Genomic DNA, 22,010 nt, shown 5'->3' with positions numbered 1-22,010 from the left:
AATGAGATCACATAGACACTGATTAGTATGTACTACTTATGTGCTTGATCTAGTACACATAGAAGAACCCCAGAAACAGAGACTCCGCATGCTTTGCAGGCCCACACGGAACATTCCTTGAACTGGCTGCATTCTAGGTCTCAAAGCCTCCAGTCCCCAGGGTTTGTGTCATACAGGCTCCATTCCTTGCACGTGCGCTGTATTCATAGGTGAAGCTCAGCCACACTGCTGAGCTCAGTTTGTGTTCTGTACTCTCACTGTCCCCATCTCCTGAAAACTTAATGTCCAATGAAAATAGGAAGTGGCAGAATCTGAATGTAATGTGATACCAATTGTGTAAAATTAAAAATACAGTGTTATTTTTTATGGGTACTTAGATTAGTAAAAGCGTGGGGACAGGAAGGAAGGACCCAATTAGGGGTGAGTGTTTCAGAAGTTATTTTAATTATATCAGAAATGCTGTGTTTAAAAAGGAAAAGGTCTGAAAGAAGTGTGGCAAATCTGTGTCTTGAATCTAGCCTGTGTTTACTTAGAGGACTGTCCTATCCCTTCCTACATATTCCTTTATGCTTGAGATTATTAGAATTTTAAAAAAGGGTGCAGTGTTCAGACATGATTGGTGTTCAGCAAATGTTAAGTTTGTCCAGACAAGGTTTTAATACAGCATTCAGTGAGCTAATGTGGGCAAAATTTCCTTGGACAGGTGTCCAGGATGGGCTTACATCCTCCTTCCTGGTTTTCTTGTTCTGGTCCAGCCAGTTACCTGGAAGGTGTATACCACAGGACCAGGCTGACCTTGGGGGTGGGACGGCGGCAGCATGGTCTGCTCCCCCACCATCTGGGAGGTTCCATGCTGTAACCATCAGAGAGGCAGCACAGAGGCTGGGGAACGTGGCTGGTCCTCATTTCCCTCTATCCAGCAGGACAGCAAGACCCCCTGCTGCCCTGCCCTGCGTATCACACCTGCCTGGCAGGTCAGGGAGTGATGGACACTCCTGGCTGCCCCATTTCTCCATTTTCTTGCTGTGTTACTCTAATACTCATCCTGATCTCCCCTTAGGCAGTGGACTTTCTTACCTTTTTAGTATAATTAGCAAACCTATTATACAATAAAAACATGGCTTGGTTTCCATGGCGATTTGCATGTTCTGTCTCAAGATGCTTTCTAAGGAGCCTATCTTAATCTTCATCAGCCCTACCACAGCTAGGCTCTGCCCTATCTCATTACAGGGAAAGTTGCCTTAAGAAAATACTGTGTTTCCTAATGCTCCTTTCACCAGGGCGAAAATCCCAATGTATAGCATGGTGACTATAGTTAACAATACTGTGCTGTACACTGGAAATCTGCAAAGAGAATAGCTCTTGAATGTCCGTGAAAGCCACTCACATGCACAGAGTGGTAACTGTGCGAGGTGATGGATGTGTTCACTGACATTATTCTTTTCACAATACACGCGTGTATCAAATCATCACGTTGTGTACTTTAAGTTTATACAATGTTATTTGTCAATTGTATCCATAAAGCTGGGAAAAAATTGCATTTTAGAAACAAAGGTTTCTTGGGTTCAAATTCATTAATTTGTCCCCAATGCAGGCTATCATTGTGAGTAACTTGTTTCTAATCACGAGTTTTGTTATTATCAACAGATAATAAGCACTTAGCATGCATGCTGTTAAGAAGCTTCACGGCACTTGGGATACATGCGTGTGCATGCGTGGCTGCTCCATGGATGTGTGCATCGGGCACTTGAAGACTGTGTTCGGAGACCTGTGAGAAATGCTCGAGGGGTTTCAGTGTCTTCAGTCTGCAGTGACTTTGCAGATGGACAAGCCCCGAGAAGTACCAGGTTGGTTGGAACAAATCGTTCTGCACCAGACCCAGTGGGAGACGTGCAGTGTGGACGACCTTGTAATGAGTACAGACGTGCACCACCCAGCTGTGCCCATTACCACTGCAGTAATTTCAGGGGATTCATTATGGGGTAACTCGTCTGACTGCAGTCAATAAGCAGGAAGCTAGAATCCAGTCTAAACCGCATGAGGGTCCTCTCTCTCTTAACCCTTTCTGCCCCGGAATATCTTAAGAACAGTCTTAAGAAATGCCTGTTGAAGGAAGAGTCCTCTGTGACCTGAACTGCGTTTGGCAGGCTCCCTTCACTGTTGCTGCTCAGAGTGTGGTCCACAGAATGGCTGCTTCAGTTTCACCGTCAGCCTCGTCTGGCTCTTTATTAGAAATAAAAATTCTCAGTCCCATCCCAGACCTGCTGTATCTGAAATTCTGGGATGGGGCCCGGTAAGCTGTATTCTAACAAGCCCTCTAGATAATTCTGGTGCATACACAAGTTTGAGAACCACTGGACTCAGGCAAGATCAAGTCTTAAGATCATAAGAAACTTCAAGTACAGTCTAGTTTTAATATCTATCATGCTTGCCTTATTATGGCCCATGAGACTTATGAGTTGCAAGTTATGTCTTCTCCATCCCCATGCCCAGCCCCCTCCATCTCTCCCCATGTTCCTTCCAGCATCTTCTCCACCTGAGCATGCCCCATCCCTCTGGCTTTGCTCCACAGCATCTCCAAGCAGAACTCTCACTTCACACCTTACAGGGAGTTCTGTTTTTACACATATTGCAACTGCCAGAATTAACATTTATTACAAAACATGTATTTCACTTTATCACATCTGCCAAACCAGCAACATGACACTCCTTCCAGCCCCCAGACGAATCTAGGAATAGAATGACTTTAGCAAGTAGTGTTCGAGAGTGACATTTCTTGATTAGTCTGCTCTCTTGTGACTGAGGAGTGGCTCTTACTTTGGTAATTGAATTAGTAGTCAGCATTTCATCTATCAGCATTTAGAACTAATCAGTATTTATAAAGATCTCTCCTCAATACAGCAAGCACAAGAGCCCTGGTGTGCTTAAAAGAAATTATATATATACCAGCTTTTGTGAGATAAAGTTCCCACACAATACAAGTTACCTATTTAAAGTATACAGTTCAGTGATTTTTTGTGTATTCCCAAAGTTGTATATTATTTCATATGGTCACAATGAATATTAGTATGTTTTCATCACCCCCCAAAACAAACCCTGGACCCTTTAGTCATTTCCCCTATCCTTCTCCTTCCCCCACAGTCATGGGTAACTATGAATCCACTTTTTGTCTGTGGACCCATCTATTCTAGACACTGCAGGTATTTCCTGTAGATGCACTTACACACGTGGTCTTCTGTGAATGGCCCAGCAGAGTGTCCATGCGTGTCATAGTGTGAATCACTCCTTCATTAGTTCCGATGGCCAGATCTTAGCAGTTTATTTCCCCGTGCCGTCATCATCACCTGGTCATCATCACCTGGTCACCTCTTCAGTTGGGTTTTAGTTCTAGATTGTGTGTGTGTGTGTGTGTGTGTACGGTATTTTACTTTGTATAACAATCAATAGTAATTTACAATTAGTTTCAGCAGCATTATCTTCTCCCCTTCTCCTCTTCTCCTTCTCTTTCCTCCCCTCACCTCATCCCTGGTGATGGGAACCAGATTCTTGTATTGTGTGGTTGTGGAGCAGTTTGAATCTTATTGCCAGGCTCTGAGCTTAAGGAACAAGGACTTACCAGGTAATTTTCTTAAACCCCCCTCCCTTAGGTTCTGCCGTGACCTTGCCTACCACAGGACAGTGAGGGGTGGCTCTCAGCTGCCTCCATCTCAAAGAGATATTTTTTTCTTCCCAAACAGAGAAGAGATTGCCCATCATTGGAACAAGGTAGGTGAACCGCTCTGCTAGCCAGGGATTGAGAAGGAGATGGCATCCTTCTTAATAAATCAGCACTTCATTCAATGAATCAGTACCTTTGGAGACATCTGCCACACACTGTATGGGTATTCCTCACTCCTGGTTGGCTTCTCTCACTTTATGGGAGAGTTTCCTGAGGCCAGGACCATTTCAGTACTTGTGACCATTGCCCCAGACCCAAAAGATTGGCTCCAAGGTATGATGCTGAAGAGACATAGCCACATCATTGAGTCAAACTCCTTTATGTCACAAATGGGGTCTCTAATGGTTATAGCCAGTGCAGTGACTAGTCTGAGGCCACAGAGCGTGGTGGCCACCCCAGGGTCAGGGTCAGACTCTCGGTGGATGCCTTGCCCTCCTCCAAATGTTAAATTGTCTTATGAGCTGGGGTCCTGGGGTTTGAGGACCATGTCCTGGTATTTTTTCAGCCTGAGGATTACTTCCAGGCTGTAGATTGCTTTCAGCCTGCAGATTAACTCCCCAGTGAAAAGACCCTCTGGGAATGAAGCCAATTTTCCTAGCAGGGAGCCACTCACGCTTCTGCATTTGAGAAGAAGAGCAAGTATTAAACCTTAAAATATTCCTGGCTAAAGAAACTGGAGAAAAAAGGCCCGTGTGACCAGCACTCCCTCCAGTCCTAGGTGACTGGAGAAAAGGCATCAGGGACAGAAGGAGTTTTCTGGAGGAACTCTGGGCTTGCACCACTTTCTCTACCCCTAACGAGTAGGTTTCCCTGCTGCAAACTTTTGGGGGCACCTTCCTTTAGCTCATCAATCTGAATCACCCCGTGGGTTCTTGTCCGTGGGGTGTGGACCCCAAAACCGGCTGCTTTCTGAGGTCAGTGTGAGGGCCATCCTAGGAAAAAGGGACATGTTGAAGAGGCAGAAACTCTCCTTCCAATCCTTAGTGAGATGGGCTTTTCTGTCTGCTGCTTAGATGCTGGGGATGCAGCTGGGGTAAATGATGGAGCCCACTTTTTTAATAAGCGAGACTGACCCAGAAGTGAAGGGCTACAGGCATAGGATGAGTGGAAAATTAGAGGAAGATTCGAGTATGGGCACAGGAGGCCAAGTGATTGGCACTGAGGGTAGACGAGTCAGGCAGACAACCCAGAGGAGGGCTCTCTGGGGAACAGCCTGACCGAGGCCAGAGGTAGGAACATTGAGGGGAGCTGTTGGCAGATCTTTCTGGCTGGAGCACCAGGTTTGGACGCAGACTTTACGCAGGAGGTCAGTGCTGGGCAGATGAGGGTTGGGTTTGCATTTTAGAGGAGATCGCGCTGACCACAGGGTGAAAGCAGATTGGAGAGAAGATGAGGGGTCAGTTAGAAGGCTGTTTTCCAGCCCAGCCAAGGCTGCTGTGGGGATGGAGAGGAGTGGGTGGTAGAGATATCAAGCATTTGCTACCAGCAGGCTTTGGCGGTGCCAGTTGGCTGTGGAAGGAGTTGGGAAAATGTTCATGAGTATGGCTCAAGGATACGTACGGGTGGCCCAATAAGATGTAGTTGTGTGATCAGATTTTGGGGGAAGATACTGAGTTCGGTTTTGTACGTACGGAGGTAGAGGTGTCTGCAGGTCATTGGAGATGCCCTGAAGCCAGGGAGCTCCCATTTGGGGCTCAGGACATTGTCACATGAGATGTAGGTGCAGACCTGGGGAACATTGGCCTCTGAGCAGAAACTGGTCCCATAGGATTGAGATTTCCCAGGGAGATGATGGCCACCGAGCCTGATTAGTCCACAGTGTTTGCATTTACAACAGCTCACAGCCAAGCATCCTGATGACATCGAGAGAGGTGGCCGAGGCCCATGTGACCAGATGAGAAACTGTGGCTACAAGGGCTGCCCCTGGCCCTGCGTGGGGAACTTCTAGCATGCTCCAGGGTGCCTGTGCCAGCAGGGCCTCAGTTTCTTGGTCAAGGGAAGGAGGTTCAAATTCAGTGTGTCATGTATCATAGTGGGTGTTTGGGAGGTGAATAAATGCGTAATAAATACTGGGCCAGTGAAAACCAGGTTATTTGAAACAAAGACAATCTGTTCCACACGTAGGCGAACTCTTCTTTCTTTCCCGAGGTTGGAACTGCACTTGTTCTGTCTGGAGAGGAGAGAAGGCAAGTTGTTAAACACTTAGGAGGCATTGATGAGCTATTGATATCAGAAACCCAAGGAGCCAGCAGCATGTCAACAATCAGTAGCTTTTCTCCCCACTTTAAATGCCCCCATCAGCTCTGCTTCAGAAGCTTTTATTAGGCAATGACAGGGGTAGCCTGCAGACAGGGCTGTGCAGCAGGCACTGAAAAGAAACATGTTTAAAGAATGTTGTGATTTGCTTTTAGGTGGAATGTTTCATTTTCCCTTCAGTCATGAAAGGCAAATAATGCTAAGTTGAGGCTAGGAGAGGTGGCATTGTTGATTGCAATGGGATCATCAAAGGGGGTGTCCCAATAGGGATGGGCCCAGGAGGCAAGGTGTTAGGGACACTGGGCGCTGAAGCTGCCTGGGCGAGGATCACTAGGCGTCTGACATATGTGCTCTGTTCTACTCAATGCCTTACAGCAACTCCTTCCCTTCCTGCCTACACTCTCCCTGGATTATCCTCTCCACTCCTTAGTCCTAATGCCTAGTCACCATGCCCTGATGCTCCTAGGATTCTCCCCCAGCCCAGGCCTCTGCCTCTAGACGCCACCTGGATGTGTTCAGTCTAACCTGTCTTTATCCTGCTGGCCCCAGGCCTCCAGGCCCATCATTCCTACTGAATGGGGAGGGGTCACACCCAGTGATTCCGAAATGCTGTGAGAAACACACACTGAAGAAAGAGAGATTGTTTTCCCCTCCAACGGCCAGGAAGACTTCCTGGGGGAGGAAACACTGTGGCTTAAGGGGGAACCAGGTTAGGGTAGGGAAGAAGGGGAGTGAGGTGGGACACACCTTCAGCCAAAGTCAGAGCCACCAGCTCTTAGTGCTAGTGTGGCTCCTCTGCTGTGCTCGTGGAGTTACCATCCACGTGGCCACCGGGCTTGAAGCCTTGGCACGACTGCCCCTCCTCTTCCTTCCTCCATGCCTGGCTCCTCGCTGAGGTTGCTGAGGGTCCTGACTCGCTCCTCCCCTGTCAGTCCCCTTCCTCCCTCTTCTCAGCCACTTCTGCGTGGTAGCCTGGGGTGGGGGTTGGCGGGGTGGGAAGTAAGACAGCTCTATTCCCATTTTCAGATGAAGAAACGGGGGCTCAAAGGACGTAATAATGGTGTTGTTCCTTCTGCTTTGAAGGTGCCTTTGAATCATGTTGAAGTAGGGAGAGGAGGGCGGTGGCCATCTGTGTTTTGTCCAGTCTCTGGGACTCGCTGAGGGACTGCAGGGTGTCCCAAAGCTCAGCTGCTTGGAAGCAGAGCTTGTGTGCAGAATTTAATGAGCGAGTTCTTAAGAGCCAGCTGCAGACAGAACTTTTCAAAAGATCTGGAAGGTCCATGAAGGGAGGTTTTATTTCCCTGGGCAGCTCTAGGTGCATTTTCACCCAGTGGGCCCCAGAGGGGAGACTAGAGCAAGCTATTTTTTGTCCTGACTGTTTGTGAAATTAAGAATATTCTTAGCAGATTTGAAAGCTTTGGAGACAAATCCCATTACTCAGTGCCCTGCTCAGAGCAGGCACTCAATAAACCTTTGTTGAATATCACTGAAATGTTACTCATTGGCACAAGTGCTCCTCTGGTGAATGTGCACATTAGGGGGTTTGATGAAGATATCAGCCAGCCTGACCGTAAAAAGCAATCTTTATGATGCCATAAAAAGGAGCATGGACAATAGCTAGGATGTCATCTGTGAGCGTCATAAATATTCCTCAAAGTTCCCTTGCCCATCAGGAAACCACATCACATGCACTTTCAGAACCAGCGGCCTGTTTCAACTTTGTGTAAAATGCCAGCTTTTTATGGGAACTGATTGGGTTTGCAATTAACCAAAATGCACAATAAGCACATGACCCTTGATTGATTTGTGGGGCGTACAGTGTGCTTTAGAGAGTTAGGAAAGACAGAGTGGGTAATCAGGGGTACAGGCTCTGCCAAACGCAGTCACTTTGGCTTTGGAACATTGCTGCGTGGATTAAAAAAGAACACATCTACCATGGTGTGGTTGCCTTATTCAGTCTGTCACCCAGTGCTTGCTGAGCGCCCGCTGTGTGCCAGGCATGGCGGAAGGGATGTGGGGTTGAGAAGACAGAGCTCCTGCCCCTAGGGCTCACAGCCTAGATAGAGGCAGGCAATGACAGGGAAGCATCATTGGGACTAAGAGAGGTTGGCCAGGTTACCAGGCGATGACGGGAAGGGAGCAGCAAAATGTGAGTTGGGTGGGCAAGCAGACGTTCAGGAACATTGAGGGGATTCTTGAGCCGTGATGCAGAAAGCCGGGCGAGGGGCCTCGGGGACCAAGCAAAGGCATGGACTTGGGCGCTGGGCTGGGATGGTGAAAGGAGCTGAAGCTGGCTGGGCTCCAGGGGACAGCGCATGGTTTCTGTGCCTGGCAAGGAGCCGGCACAGTATCTCACCTCCTGCTTGACCGGGAAATCTAGTTGTAACTCTACCTTGGAGACTCTGGTGGTTCAAGTCTTTGTAATGCTGTGCAAGGTATTTTCCTCACCTCATGCAGGGTAGTCCGAGCTGCTGAAAACACAGAGGGAATGCAGCTGGTGCTCCCAAGTGTTCCTGCAAGGCCAGGCTCTGTTGTTGCTAACCAAACCCGCCATTTCTGTGGCATTGTGAAGTCTAATTCCCCCGAAGCTGCTTCGAGGATGATCTCACCGTTCTATTGTAAAGAACAGAGGGAGAGAGAAAACTGTGCCACTTCTCCCCCTGTCCTTTGCAATCACGTGTGACTGCTGGTGAGGGTCTTCCTTAGGGAAGTTGGAAAGCTGAAAGCCTGAGGAGACACTGCTTGGGGGTGAAGTGGCATTTACGTACTTGAGTTTGCACAGGTCCACAATATTTATCGATGAGACCAGCTGTGGCCCGGCATGTCTGGCTGGGTTCAGCATTAAGCAGCTAGCTCCAGGCCAGCCCAGTAGGTACAGATCCTAGAACACTGGAGTTGGATGGGCTGCTGGGGCACTTCAGAAGCTGATAATGCAGCTTGATGTAAAGCCTAGACAGACACCTGATCCTGCTGGGCTGCTCCAGGGGAAAGAAGAGTTATCCTCACTTAGAACTGAAATCTGTCTCCCGAAGTTGGAAATCCTTAACTCTTGCTCTGGAACCTGCAAGATCACAGCATAAGCCTATCCTTTCTTCAAATGTCGCTATGTGTAGCTTACAGTTTTTATGGAGTTGATGGTTACAAGGGGTGCCTCTTTAGATGTGTGATGGTAAGTGCCCCTAAATCCTCTCCAGGTGAAATGTCGCAGCGCCCTTGAAATATTCCTTAAAATGGCATATTTTTCCTTTCCACGCCATCCACAGTGTCAGCTTCAATTGTTTTGTTTATAAAAGTATTATTTGCTTGTAGAAAAATAAAAAAAAATACAATTACAGAAGAAAAACATAACTAATTTCTTGGGCACTTATATCAGCCACACTTGCTCTGTGTGCCTCCCCTGTTAGACCTGTGTGGCATGCTGGTCCTGCAGCCCTCAGGGCCCTCTGAGTTACGAGTGTTCAGCCCAGTGGAACGCTTCAATCTCACATTCAGTTTTCATCCTGCCTCCTTGCCTCCCTTCACACAGGCTCAAGCTGGGACCTCTGGCTCTTATCCTGTTGGCTCTCCCTCCCTTTTAAGAACTTTGGGCTGGGGAGAAGGGAAGGAAAGTGACCTTGCTTACTCCCGGCTGCTGTTGCCTCCTTTTCTAACTGGCTGTCTGTGCCCCCTCTGTGGCAGGCCTGAGACTGTTGGTCACCTTGTGGGGCACAGTGAGGAAGTATTTGGGGGAGTGGTAGAGCTCCCCATGCCACTGTTCCCAGGTGTAGGAGACAGGACTTTTTACCACCTTGCTTAACTCCCCTGCAAACTCAGGTCTATCCTCTTGCTGGGGGGCATGGGGGCAGTTAGTGAGGGGGTGTTCCTCGCTCAGTGGGTTGCCCCAGTCCCCCTCACAGGTGTCATTCACCCGTCAGGAGGCACATGCCTCCCTGCTGGGGTGGAAGGCAGGAGTGTGTGCCATCCACCCTGTCACCCCAGAAGTTGTCATTGTCTTTTGCTGTCCCGTTGAATTCAGTGTGCTAGTATTTGATTAGGACTGAGTTTTGTGTCTTTATTTATTATGAAGTTAATTTATTCACTTTTGTACTATATCCTTTTTTAGGTTTTAGTCTTGATGCTCTGCTAGGTTTCTAAAATGAATTGGATTGTATTCCATCTTCTTCTGCACTTTGGAATAGTTTACATAATGTGAGAATGATCTGTTCTTGACCGTTTGAAAGAACACGCTGTGACAACAGTCTGACCCCGAAGTCTTTTTTGGGGGGGAGGCAGTTCTTTGAAGCTGGTTTGCTTTCTTCCATGATTGTTGGTCAAGGCAATTTTTTTTACTTCTCTTTGAGACAAATTTATCAATTTGTGTTTCCCTAGAAAATGATCCATTTTATTGAGACTTTCAAATATATTAGCATCAGGTTGTACCACTATAATATTTTACAGGTAAAAAAACCCCACCAAACTCTGTATACTCTATATCTGTTCTTTTATGTCAACTTGGCTAGGCTGTAGGCCCCAGCAATTCAAACATTAAGCTAGGTGTCGCTCTGCAGGTATTCACATTCCAGAGATGTGATTCAAGCCTGCAGTCAGTTTACTTTAAATAAGGGAAATTATCCTAGAGAATCTAGGTGGACTTGGTTTGGTCAGTGGAAAGGCCCTGAGACCAGAGCTGAGGCTTCTGTGAGGTAGAAGAAATCCTGTGTGAGGCCGGCAGCTTCAACCTGCAAGGTCAGCCCGGCGCTCCTGATGGCCTGTGCTGGACAGCCCCCAGAATCACATTCTCCAGTTCCTCCCAATAGATCTCTCTCACCTTTAACTAAAATGGGAGATGCTCAGTCCATCCTTCTCCTGTTTACAATGAAATTCTATGCATTCAATGTCGGTCCAGCCCTCAAAATCAATTTTATATCCTATGGAAGGGTCATGAGTTAGAGTTTGAAAAACTGTACAAAGACAATGAAATCTAGCCCCCCCCCCCCCAACGAGGTCTGGGTATTAGAGAAAACACTTTTCTGAATGGAATTTCTAGAGGAAAATGCATCCAGATTGTACTGAATGGTTCTGCCCACACAGTAGGAGCAAGGCTCTGCATGGCGGCCTTTGGAAAAATGGGGATGCCACCCTCTGGGGAGAGGATAGGTGGCAGAGTCAGTTACCCTGGGGTCACTCGAGAGACAGAGAGAGAGAGGTAGATATTCTGACAGGCTCTTCTGGAGACCACAGCACAGAGGGATCAGGCTGTTCCTTCTCAGGAGCAGAGAACAAGCCAAGAAAGCCCTTGGCTGGAATCCAGGTGGACACAGCCCCACGGAGCCGTGGGACATGGTTTTGGCAGTGGGAACAGTGCGGCTTTTGGTGGCAGCCTTCCCAAAGAGACAGTAACTCAGAAGGACCTCACCAGCTGGTGCATTAAGTTCACTGCACACACCCAGCATGGAGGATGACGGTCCTAAGAACATAAATGGGAAAAGAAGTCTGAGGCTTTTAGATTAGCGCAGGTAGCATGGGCTCCATCTGGACCAATAGTGTTTTGGAAAAAAAACAAAAAACCCTGAAAACACCCCACAAACCCTGTAGGAGACGAAGAGTATTCCTTCTCCTTCTCCAGTCTCCTACAGGTCAACTTTCCTGAGTTGTTTCTATAAAGACACAGGTTATTCCTAATTCCCAAGCTGAAGATACTTGTGAGGAAAGAATATATGACATCATGAATAAACCAAGAAGTCCGAAATTGTTAACGTATAAGAGACAATCACAAGTGGGAGCTTCTTTAAATCATGCATATCTTCCTTAGGGAGCAGTTTAATTGTTCTACAAGAATTGGCGAGCCAGGCAGCCTGTGAGGTGCGGGAGCTGTGAAGCTGACTAAGATGAACCTGTAAACTTCCCAGAGGAGACAGGTGGGGAAACCGAATCACAGCACAGTGAAGTGAGAGGCCCAAGCAGTGAAGCTGACACCACGGTGCAGAGGCTGGCAGGCTGAACAGAGGAGGTAAGAGATGATGAGCACCTTCCACACACCAGGCACTGTGGCAGGCACTGGGCATTCACTAGCAAACAGGACAGACAGGGAGCTTAGGATCCAGGTGGGCAGGCGAGTGTTAATCAGTCAACCCAACAAACAGAACCTGCCCTTGCCATGAGCACCACTGGTTGTGAGGTCACGCTGCATGGTTAGTGTGTGCCACTGTGCCCAGGTCAGGGGGCGGTAGAATTCCCATTCTGGAGGGACCTACTCGTGCTGGCTGGCCACTTACCTGGATCAGCTATTAAATGAGGAAGTCACTCCAAGTAATGTCACTGGGTTAGAGTGATCCCTCAGGTTCTCTGACAGTCAATTAATGAGGTCAGCGTGAACATTCTGTTTGGTTTTAGAAGCACACCACAGCCATTTTCCTTCTTTGTCCCTCCAAAGAGCTTACTTGGCCCATTGCATCTGGATCCTTGTTAGATTTTGCTTCCCGAACCCCCACCCTCCCCCGCTGTCCTATTTATAACTTTCAGCTGTTGGCGGGTCTGCAGTGCAGGCCTTCGGGGACACATAGGCAGATCAAGATGCCTGTGAGTTGTCTGAGAACACGGGCTGGGGCGATGCAGACGCTCAGGCCGGCCTCTGCTCTTGGAATTTATGGCGAACACTTGGGTTTGGAGAGCTGGGGTTTGTGACGGACAATGGCGCTGTGTATAATACTGGGAGGTGGGGAAGGCACATTCCACTCGGGCAGGAATCGGCTGAAACCTGCTTTTTGCCTCACAAATCAGTCAATAACTTTCTAGCAAAAGTTAGAAATCGTGCTTTCAGTTACAAGTTGCTTTCACTAAAGTAACTTAAAACACACACACAGTGGGGTATTTGGGACAAAATTTAAGTAAGAGTTTTGGGCAGAGGGTGTTTTCTGGACGGAAGATACAACTGATGCGGGGTCGTGAAATGTGTCTGGTGAGGAATGTGGCCAGAGGTTGGTGGAGGTGGAGACTGATGGGTGCGTTGGGCTGGCCTGGGTTTAAATCATCCACGCTAGGCCCACCCTGATGAGTGTAAATAATTCCAACTTGATCTCCACATTGTTCCCAGGCCTCCAGAAAGCTACGCTTCCCAAAGGCTTTTCCTGCTCATTGTCAAGGCTTAAAATAAACCCCACTTGAGAAATTGCCTCCAAAAGTCTGATTTTGCTCATTGGAAAAGCTGCTGCTGAAGTCCTTCCTTTTAATGACTTTATTCACTTCTCTCTCTCAGTTCTGTCTGGCTCCCGATTCTCTTTGGCTAGTGAGTGCAAAGACCCAGCTGTAGCTTCGTCATCCTAATGTTTCCTGCCCTTCCTTTTTTTTTTTTTTTTTCCTGTTTCTGGGATTTAGGCTGATTTAATTTCTTTTACTCCATGGAGGTTCAGATTAAAAAATGTGTTTCTGATGTTCAGTGTCCTGGGCTGTGATGAGTCCGCAGGGAGGCCTTCCTCTCCTAAATTTGTCTCAGGCTTTGACATGTCAAAGCTCGTTGGAGTCAAAGTCAGCAGTGCCCCAAATCTTCAGTCTGAGGGAGTGGGTGGGTAGCGTTGGCTCATTTGCCTGACGAGCTCGTGTGTGGAGCAGTCCAGTCCATGGATGGACCCAGGCAAAGTGCCTGAAGTTGAAATGTTGTACCCAGCAGCCAGAGGGAACTGTCTCCGTGTTAACCGGAAGGTAGGGAGTGATGGAGTTTTGCCAGCAATCGTGTAGGCTCCCTGCGGTGAAGGAGATAAGCCTTGATTGCTCCCTCTCCAGTGCTCGGTGTTCCTGTAGCTGGTGAAGTTTTCAGCCCGAAGAGTCGCCATTAGTTGTGCGCGTGTTTCTCTCCCTGCTGGCTTGTACTGGCTGGAGAGGGCAGGGCCTGTGGTTCTGGTTGGTTCCTAGTCTTCAGGCTGATGAGTGAGGCATAGCTGGCATCGGCATAAGGTTGTTGACTGCGTGTATCATGGTTAATTTCATTAACTCGACCAGGCTAAGAGATGCCTAGATAGCTGGTAAATCATCATTTCTGGGTGTGTCTGTAAGGGTGTTCCCCGAAAACACTAGCATTAGAATTGGTAGACTGAGTAAAGATCACCCTCACCAACGCAGGTGGGCATTATCCAATCACAGAGCATCTGACTAGAACAAAAAGGTGGACAGGGTGGATTTGCTCTCTCTGCTTGGGCTGGGCTATGCATCTTCTCCTACCCACGGACGTTGGCATTCCTACTGTTCTGGCCTCCTGAGTTGGACCAGGACTTCTATGCCTGGCTCCTGATGCTTCCTTTGGACTCTGACTCAATTACCCCACTGAATGTCCTGGGTCTCCAACTTACGGACAGCAGCTCATGGGACCTCTCAGCCTCTCTAATGATGTGAGCCAATGCCTGTCATATCTGTGTATCCATGTATGTATCCACCTGTGTCTCTCTCTGTTCATCCACCCATCCAACTATCTTTCTTTCTTAAAATAGTGGTTTTTTAAGATATAATTTACATGAATTTGCTATATAAGTATCCTTTTATACCATTATCCCCTTTATATCCTTTATAACATTTCCCCTTTATGCAATCCAGTAATTTTTATTATGTTAACATTATTGACTTTTTTGAAAAGAGAAACAGGTTCAATTTGATTCTGGAAATAGAAGCATTCAGTTTAAGAAGTGTTTTTTTAATTACAAAATATATATAACACTTAACTTTTCAGCCATTTTTAAATGTACGTAGGGAAGATTTTAAAAGTTTTGTTATGCACTGCAAAGTGTGCAGGCAGGCTAGGGACAGCATCTGAGTTGAAAGACTAGTTTTCACGTTTTCAATACTTGGCAGACAGATGTGTGTTCCAAGGGCACGTGACTAGCCGCAGCCTGGGCCACGGACACCTCTGCACATGAGCTCAGCAATGCCCAAACTGGCCTGGTTGCCCAGCTAGATCCATCGATCTCATGCCTGGATATTGTGACAATTTCAGATTGCAACACAAGTTTCTAAATGCTCATTCTAGATGCTCATTTGTGGACCAGTAAGAACAGGTCTCAGACCGGCGCCGGTCCATGACTCACGCTTTAAGCAATACTGCAGGGGATACTTCTAGAGAGTCAGTACCCTTATAGTTTTCCTGTTAGTTCTCTCTGTTACACACAGATTCTTTTCTCCCAGCAGAGTCCCAAGTGTGTGTGTTACCTCTGGGGCTCGGCTGTGGCTTCTGAGTTTCCCAGCAGAGCCACGTTGCCGTTGGTAGGCAAGTCCCGAATCCTGCTGACAGGTGGTGCAGGGCTGGAGCTGGCGTGCAGCCATGAGTCTGCTCTTTGTCTGCGGGGCTTGGCCCCCCTGCACAGCCACACGTGACTTCAGCTCCAGTTTCCTGGTCTCTGTGGATACTCATGAATTCTCAGACACTCAGCAGTCTGGGGACCAGGGGACGTAGCAGAGCTGGGAGCTTGCAGGCTCTCAGGCGGTTGTTAAAGAGAGGGCAGTAGCTAGGTGAGGACAGTTGTCGTATACAAAGTCATAGTAATAGCCGAGTACTGGAAAACCTTTATTGAGATGTAGCAGTCAAACCACATAGTTGTTAAACAACCATAACTATGTCTTAAACAATCAGTTCAGCTGGTCTCTATTTGACATAATAGCTGCCTATTAAACTTAAATTAAGTACAGAGTTAAATATCTCTAGGACACAAAAACCCCAAAATGACTGCCAAACCCAGAGTGAAACCTCTAGCTGGAATGAGCTAGGAACGTGTCTGCCTGGTCTGGGTGTGCTCTGGTCTGGATAAAGAGGAGTTCCGTCCCACTGCCCAGCTGCCTGCGCTTGAAGAATGTATTTCCCAGGGGTGGGGTGGGGTGGAGGACCGGCTTTGTGATACAGTTCAGTCCTGATTATGCCTCATAACTGCTTTAGTTTCATAGACATTCTCAAATATGCTAGAAATATAGAAATGCCTCCAAGAAGCACCATGAGTTCTCCATGGCCTCAAATATGCCAGAATGATCGTTAGTTCTCTGCCTCTCCATTCCTACCCTCTTGCTAGACACAGGTCCTTATCCCATGCTGCAGCCACAGTAAGAGCCTTCCAGCCCCCCAACATCCTTCCAAACCATCCCCTACCCTTCTACTATTCACCCATTCATTCATTCATCATTCATTCATTCACTTGAAAAATACTCTGTACCTATTATGTGCTAAACACTCAAGTAGGAATACAGTGGAAGCAAACAGAGACCCCTGGAGCTTATGTTTTGGTGGGAGCAGAAGCTATTGATCAAAGTACTCTTTCTAAGAAGCATGTGAACCCCTGACTCTTTGGATCCTTTCTCCCCTGATCTCTCAGCTCCAAGAATGAAAGGTGTCCCATGCCTCTGTATTCTCATGTCTACATCCGCCTCCTTCCTCACTGGAGGCCAGCCACGCATGCCCACTTAGTTGTGTTTCTCAGGGTGCTTTCCAAGCGTCACTTGTTCAGAAATTGCCTGGGATAATAGCTAAAAATGTGTATTCCTGGACCCCTCCCAGGTCTACTGGAGGATATTGGCAAAGTCAAATCTCCCTCAAAGGTTAGGGCAAACAGTGAATTTCATCTCTTTCCTCTAAGGACAGTTTCATACAACATGGCAGGACACCCTTCTTGGGGGTTGGCTTGGACCCCGGAGGCAGGATGGCTCGGACCAGTTGTTCCAAGCTTGGTTTTCTCTTGTGGGGTGGGGTTGGAGCTTCTTCTCTTACTACATGTGAGAAAGCTCTTCCTAATTGTAGGCATCGCTGTTTCATGGCGGTGACCAGACCACTAGGGAGAGGAGCGAGAAATTGCCAGTATCAGTGTCGCAATCAATTTTACTTTTCACATTTTAATAGAGAATTCATTGACTCTATATATAATAGACTGGACACATGTTTTTTCTGTTCATCCATTTATGCTTTTGACTGCGAAGATTGGTTTTGGGGATTGATTTTTGCTTTATTGAGAAGACAGTGAAATCCATAATGAGAAATTTTCCACCTTCACACTTGTGCTGGGGACTGCACGAGGGTGAGACTTGTGCCCTCCATTATAATCAGGGGATTGGTCTAGATAACTGATGCTCCTGGGGAACATTCTGGAAATCTGTGGAGACAGTTCAGATTGTCGCAGCTATGGGACAGGGTTGTGCTGGCACTTAGTGGGTGAGAGTCAGGGAGGGAAGGCATCTGTGTTCACAAGCACCTGGAGTCATGTCCCTTCTCCTTTTCTCTTCTTTAAAAAAAGTTGTTTATAATCACCTGGGTTTCGAGCCCAGCTCTGTTTTACATACAAAATCAAACCATTGTTTTATGGTTTTAATACACACTGAATTTTCTAGAAAGTCAAGTGCCACGTAAACGGAAAGAAGCTCATATGTTGTCTTGTTTAGAAATAGCTTTACTGAGTTGTTTACCACTTTGAAAAGTCACATCACTGATGACATTGTTCCTGGTGTTTGATGCAGCACTGTCTAACTCTGCACTAGTAGGCATTAAATTCTTGGTTATTCTATATCTGTTGTTAATGTACTTCTTTAACTCTTATTTAAAAAGGTCATCTAGAAAGAATAAACATGGATAATATATCAAGACTAGATATAAGCATCTGATTGGTTTATTAGGTCTTCTAAGTATATTTGTGCATAAGCATTTGCACATTGACATTGATCTTGTAAGTTATCTATTGCAAGACATTAACTTATTTGTAAGACTGTGCACTTTGGTAGGTTATACATCTATACTTTCATTAAAGGATAGCAAAGGGGATATTGCAAAATATTTACTATAAAAGTGTGATGTTGTGTCTAATAGGATTAGAAACCTTCGGACTGGATACTTTTGTGTTTTCATATTTTAGGAAAATGAAATGACATCAAATAAAACAAAAGCGCCAGCCAGAACTCCTAACCAAAGAGATTACATATGCATTTCATAGTGGCAAGTCTCCCAGCTGCCTCATTCAAACAAATGCCAATTATATAGCCCTCCATGTCTTCATCTCCACTGGGAGTTGAGTCCACCCTCATAATCTTCCCTAGCAACTGTTGCTAGGGAGATGCTCCTTCTTGAACTGACCTTCCACAGACTTGAGATCACAGCCGGTTGTTTTCCAGCTAATAAGGATATCAGATTTGCCCAGCCAGAGTGATGGAAAAACACACAAACAGAGTACAACCAGCAACAACAGGCATAAGGTGCCAGGGACAATATATATACATAAGATGTTGCTATCAGGAGACGTTTGATTATTGGCTTCCATTCCTGGAGGCTTAGGGTGTAAAATAGGACCGTCACAAATTTGCCCATGCAGTTTCTTGTTACAACGGTGATGGAAGCACTATGAGGGGACCTGCTAATTTGGCCCCTTTCATTGTCTGTTGTCAGTGTCTGCATTTCACTTCTTCAACTTTGGCTGCTTCACTATTTTGATATAGCTGAATAGCGATAATGATTATGACAATGATAGCTACCATTTGTTGATTCTTTGTTCCTGGCTTGTCCTAAGTGCTTTTCATGAATTACCTCATTTAATCCCATGGCAGCCCTGTGAGGGAGATATCACAGGGTCCTCTCTTGTACTGAGGAAGACACTGAGCAATGAGAGGTTAAGCTGCTTGTTAGTTCCACTGAGCCAGTGGGCAGCAGCCCTGCACTTGGACCTACTTTCTATGCTTTATTCACCGAGTTGACTCATTCGCTGTGGTCTGACACATACAGGTGGCTGTGCATGCAGAGAGATTTGTGAGTTCATACATGCATTCTTTCTTCACCAGATGTGACCCACACCAGCTGCCAAGCTCCCTGGGGACTTGGGTGAGTGCTGTTTACAACTTTTCCCTGAGGTCAGAGGGTCTGGTTCTGTGCAGAACTGTACTTTTGCTGCAGACTTTTCTCCCCAGTGATTCTTCAGCCTCTCTGTACCTGTTGGGTCTTGGAGGGGCAGGGCTGGACAGGAGTACTGGGTGCCCTCTGCAGACTGTGGCAGGATGTTTGGCCGCACCGGTGGTCATGAAACACTGGTCTGGTGCTTACCTCCTGTCCCGGATGCAGGCCTAAGGATCAAGGGGCAGAACAAAAGCCACATTGACAAAAGTGAGCAGCCAGCACTTGCCTGGTGCTACTTGGGGTCAGGCATCACGCCTCTGCTTATTTAACCCATGAATGATGTAGACTTGGCAGTATGGGCTTAGAATGTGTGGTGTAGGAAGATGGTCACTGTGCGAAAGGGGAAGCCCTGGCAGGAGCACCTTTGCTGTACGCGTTGTCACACTTGTCCTGGGTTCAGCTAGGCATTCAACCCAGCTGCTAAACCTGCCATGAGTTTTAACTTCTTTTCCGGCTGCCATGTGCTTTTGTTCAAGAGCATATGGGTCTCAAAGATAGATTACTCTGATCCCTATTTTCTTGGAAAGTTCCCCAAGAGTAGATTGCCCATCCCAGGAACACATACGTATATATGCAAGTTACCCTGCAAAATGTTCACTCCCATCTTAACCTCAACACACCAGAGGCTCCTGTTAATAGCATTCATCACAGACAACGATCCAGTGCCTGGTACGGGCCTGTTTGATCCTCTTGCAAGGGAGTGATCGCTGACCTCATTCCAGTTTAGGTTTGCAGGAGGGGCCTTGAGAACAATGGACAGGCTCAGGGATGTTGTCCTGCGATAGGTGGGAGCCTCATCCCTGCCCTGAAGGTCGAAAGTGGAATTGTCCTAGAATGATGTTCAAATGAGTAGAAAGGATAAAAGGCCTTATCCTTGTAGAGCCCTTCACTGTTTCAAACCCATCCCTCCATGCACACAGAGGACAGTTTCACGCTTATCCCCCGTCTGCAGATGTAGAAATCGAACTCCGGCAGACCGAGCTACCAAAGGGCCAGTACCCGAACCCAGGCCTCTGGTTCTGGATCTTACGTGTTTCCTCTCCTTATATCATACTTTTGAAATGTCCACAGATAGCGTGTTTTTGCAAAGAGTGATGGGACAGCATCTCTGTCTCAAGAACTGTCAGCTCACTTGAGGGTGAAATGAGCTCTACGTCAATATTGTCTTTTAAAATTTGCACTCAGTTCTTGGTGCTTTGGCTCTAAACCTAAGTTGGTTTGGCAGGGATGAGGCTCACCTTGGTTTTTAGAGCCTGTTCTCTAAATGTTGAGGAATTTCCTCATGGTAACTTTGGAGCAAGGCAGGAGGAAGTTCTTGGTTTGCATTAAGGAGGGAAAAAAATCTGTATTTTCGTTGTTCACTTGGTTTACCTTAGAGTAAGACCTCAGATGCAGTCGGAACCAAGAAGTCAGATCTTCGGAGCAGAAATGGAGTTGGGAGAAAAGTGGAGAAGCTGGAGAGGAAGCCACACTGTGCTTGGAAAGCTAAGCACTTATAGGCGGGAATGGAAGGGACAGGCATATGTCTGTTCACAGTGACACTCTCAGGCCCGAGCCCAGAGCCTGGCTCTCTGTTCACCATGATGAGGTGACTCATGCTCAGTTCCTGTGGGAATTCAGCTGAAGGGACTGCAGTGCTCAGTGGTGACTTTAGAAGTCCCTTAGTGAGAAGTGTGTCTGAAAGGTCACTTTGTCCCTGATAGGCACTGTCTTTGTAAAGTGCACGTGGGTTGTGGAAGGTAGAGGGATGAACAGGAAGATTCTACCACCACCACCTTCACCAGCACCATCTGGACCACTTCTTCCTGCCCCCTTCCCAACCAGCATTGTGCTCAACACTGCTACCACCACCACCACATGGCCCACCACCACAGGCCCAGCAGCATGCTGAAGGCTTTCCGTAGGGCTAATCCTCACAACTCTTCCACAGTAGGAATTATTACTCCTATTTTACAGTGGAGGGAACCGAGGCACAGAGACGTTAAGTAATTTCCTCCATGTCACACAGTAGAAAGCTGTAGTGCCAGGATTTTGAACCCACGCCTGCACGCTCTCCTAATACACAAGACACTATTGTTTGGAAAGCTGCACTGTGGGCACGAGGCATGTGCTGGGGCTGGTTTTATGAAAACTGGTCCAAGAATCTCCCTGTGGCTGTGGCCAGGCCTGACAATCTGTTTTTCCCTCCTTTTTCACATATTCTGGATCATATGGCTCTTCAGGTCAGAGAAATAAAAATGTTTTATGTCCCCTCTTTTCTGAGCTTGGGATGTGACTGTTTGCACACAGTTCTGGAAGCAGATGGAGCCTGATAGAAATACCAGATGATAACTCAGACTCAAAATCTCTATGAAAGCAGCCACATAGTATAAACACCTCTGAGCATATGAGAGAGAGAGAGAAATGGACAAAGATACACAGAGGGAAACAGAGAAAGACAGAGACAGACACTGAATGAGACAGAGAAAGACAGAAAACACCAGATGATACTATTCAAAGTTTATACTTTTGGGTCAAGTTGTGCCAGGGTCTCTCCTGGGCCTTCTGGTCACCTGAGTCAGTGAATTCTCAGTGGTCTCAGTTCCTTGCAGCTGAAAGAATATGATGAAAATATTTAAACCACTTAGCCAAGCATCCGGCATCTACTAAGTGCTCCAAGGGTAGCTGTTCTTTCCGTGAACAAGAGCATCTCTTCCCTTGTCAACAGTTCTTGTAATTCCTCACTCTGATTTGTAAACCGATCTCTGTTTCTCGTTAAAAAGGGGATCTTAGTGTTCAATACGAAATGTAACAATGTGGTTTTGTTTAAAAAAAACCCAACAGAAATTGAGGACATAGAGGTCAATACGGAATGACAGCGTCCTTCTTTCCTAGGCCCTAGAGGGGCAGGTCACGTGTGAGCATGAGTGTTGGGGTCCCTGGGGCCTTTTCCTGTGGATCAGCCCTAAGGGGAGAGTGGGAGGAGGGCTGGCATTACGGAGTGCCCACCAGACATGGGACCTCTCCACTCGCTCTGACCCCTCATCCTAACAAGAGCCAAAGTGGGAGGCTGCACTCCTCATGTCCCTTGGGTTGTGTTCCCCGGAGCAGGACAGGTAGGGGCAGCTAAGAAATGATGGCACAGAATTCGAACCCAAGACTCTCTGGGCTCAAAATGACTTG

At 47.1% G+C, this 22,010-nt stretch overlaps 1 long non-coding RNA gene across 1 annotated transcript; it reads left to right on the top strand.

Annotated features, from left to right (window-relative positions):
• The first annotated feature begins 1,658 nt into the window (after positions 1–1,658).
• LOC123479866 (uncharacterized) lies at positions 1,659–11,957 on the top strand. The gene is made up of 3 exons (XR_006655653.3): positions 1,659–1,847; positions 3,648–3,765; positions 11,766–11,957. It is a non-coding gene; the product is annotated as an uncharacterized lncRNA (long non-coding RNA).
• The last annotated feature ends 10,053 nt before the right edge of the window (positions 11,958–22,010 follow it).

Source organism: Desmodus rotundus, chromosome 10 (genome assembly GCF_022682495.2).
Source record: "Desmodus rotundus isolate HL8 chromosome 10, HLdesRot8A.1, whole genome shotgun sequence".
Classification (NCBI taxonomy): domain Eukaryota; kingdom Metazoa; phylum Chordata; class Mammalia; order Chiroptera; family Phyllostomidae; genus Desmodus; species Desmodus rotundus.
This window is presented reverse-complemented; position numbering and strand designations above follow the sequence as displayed.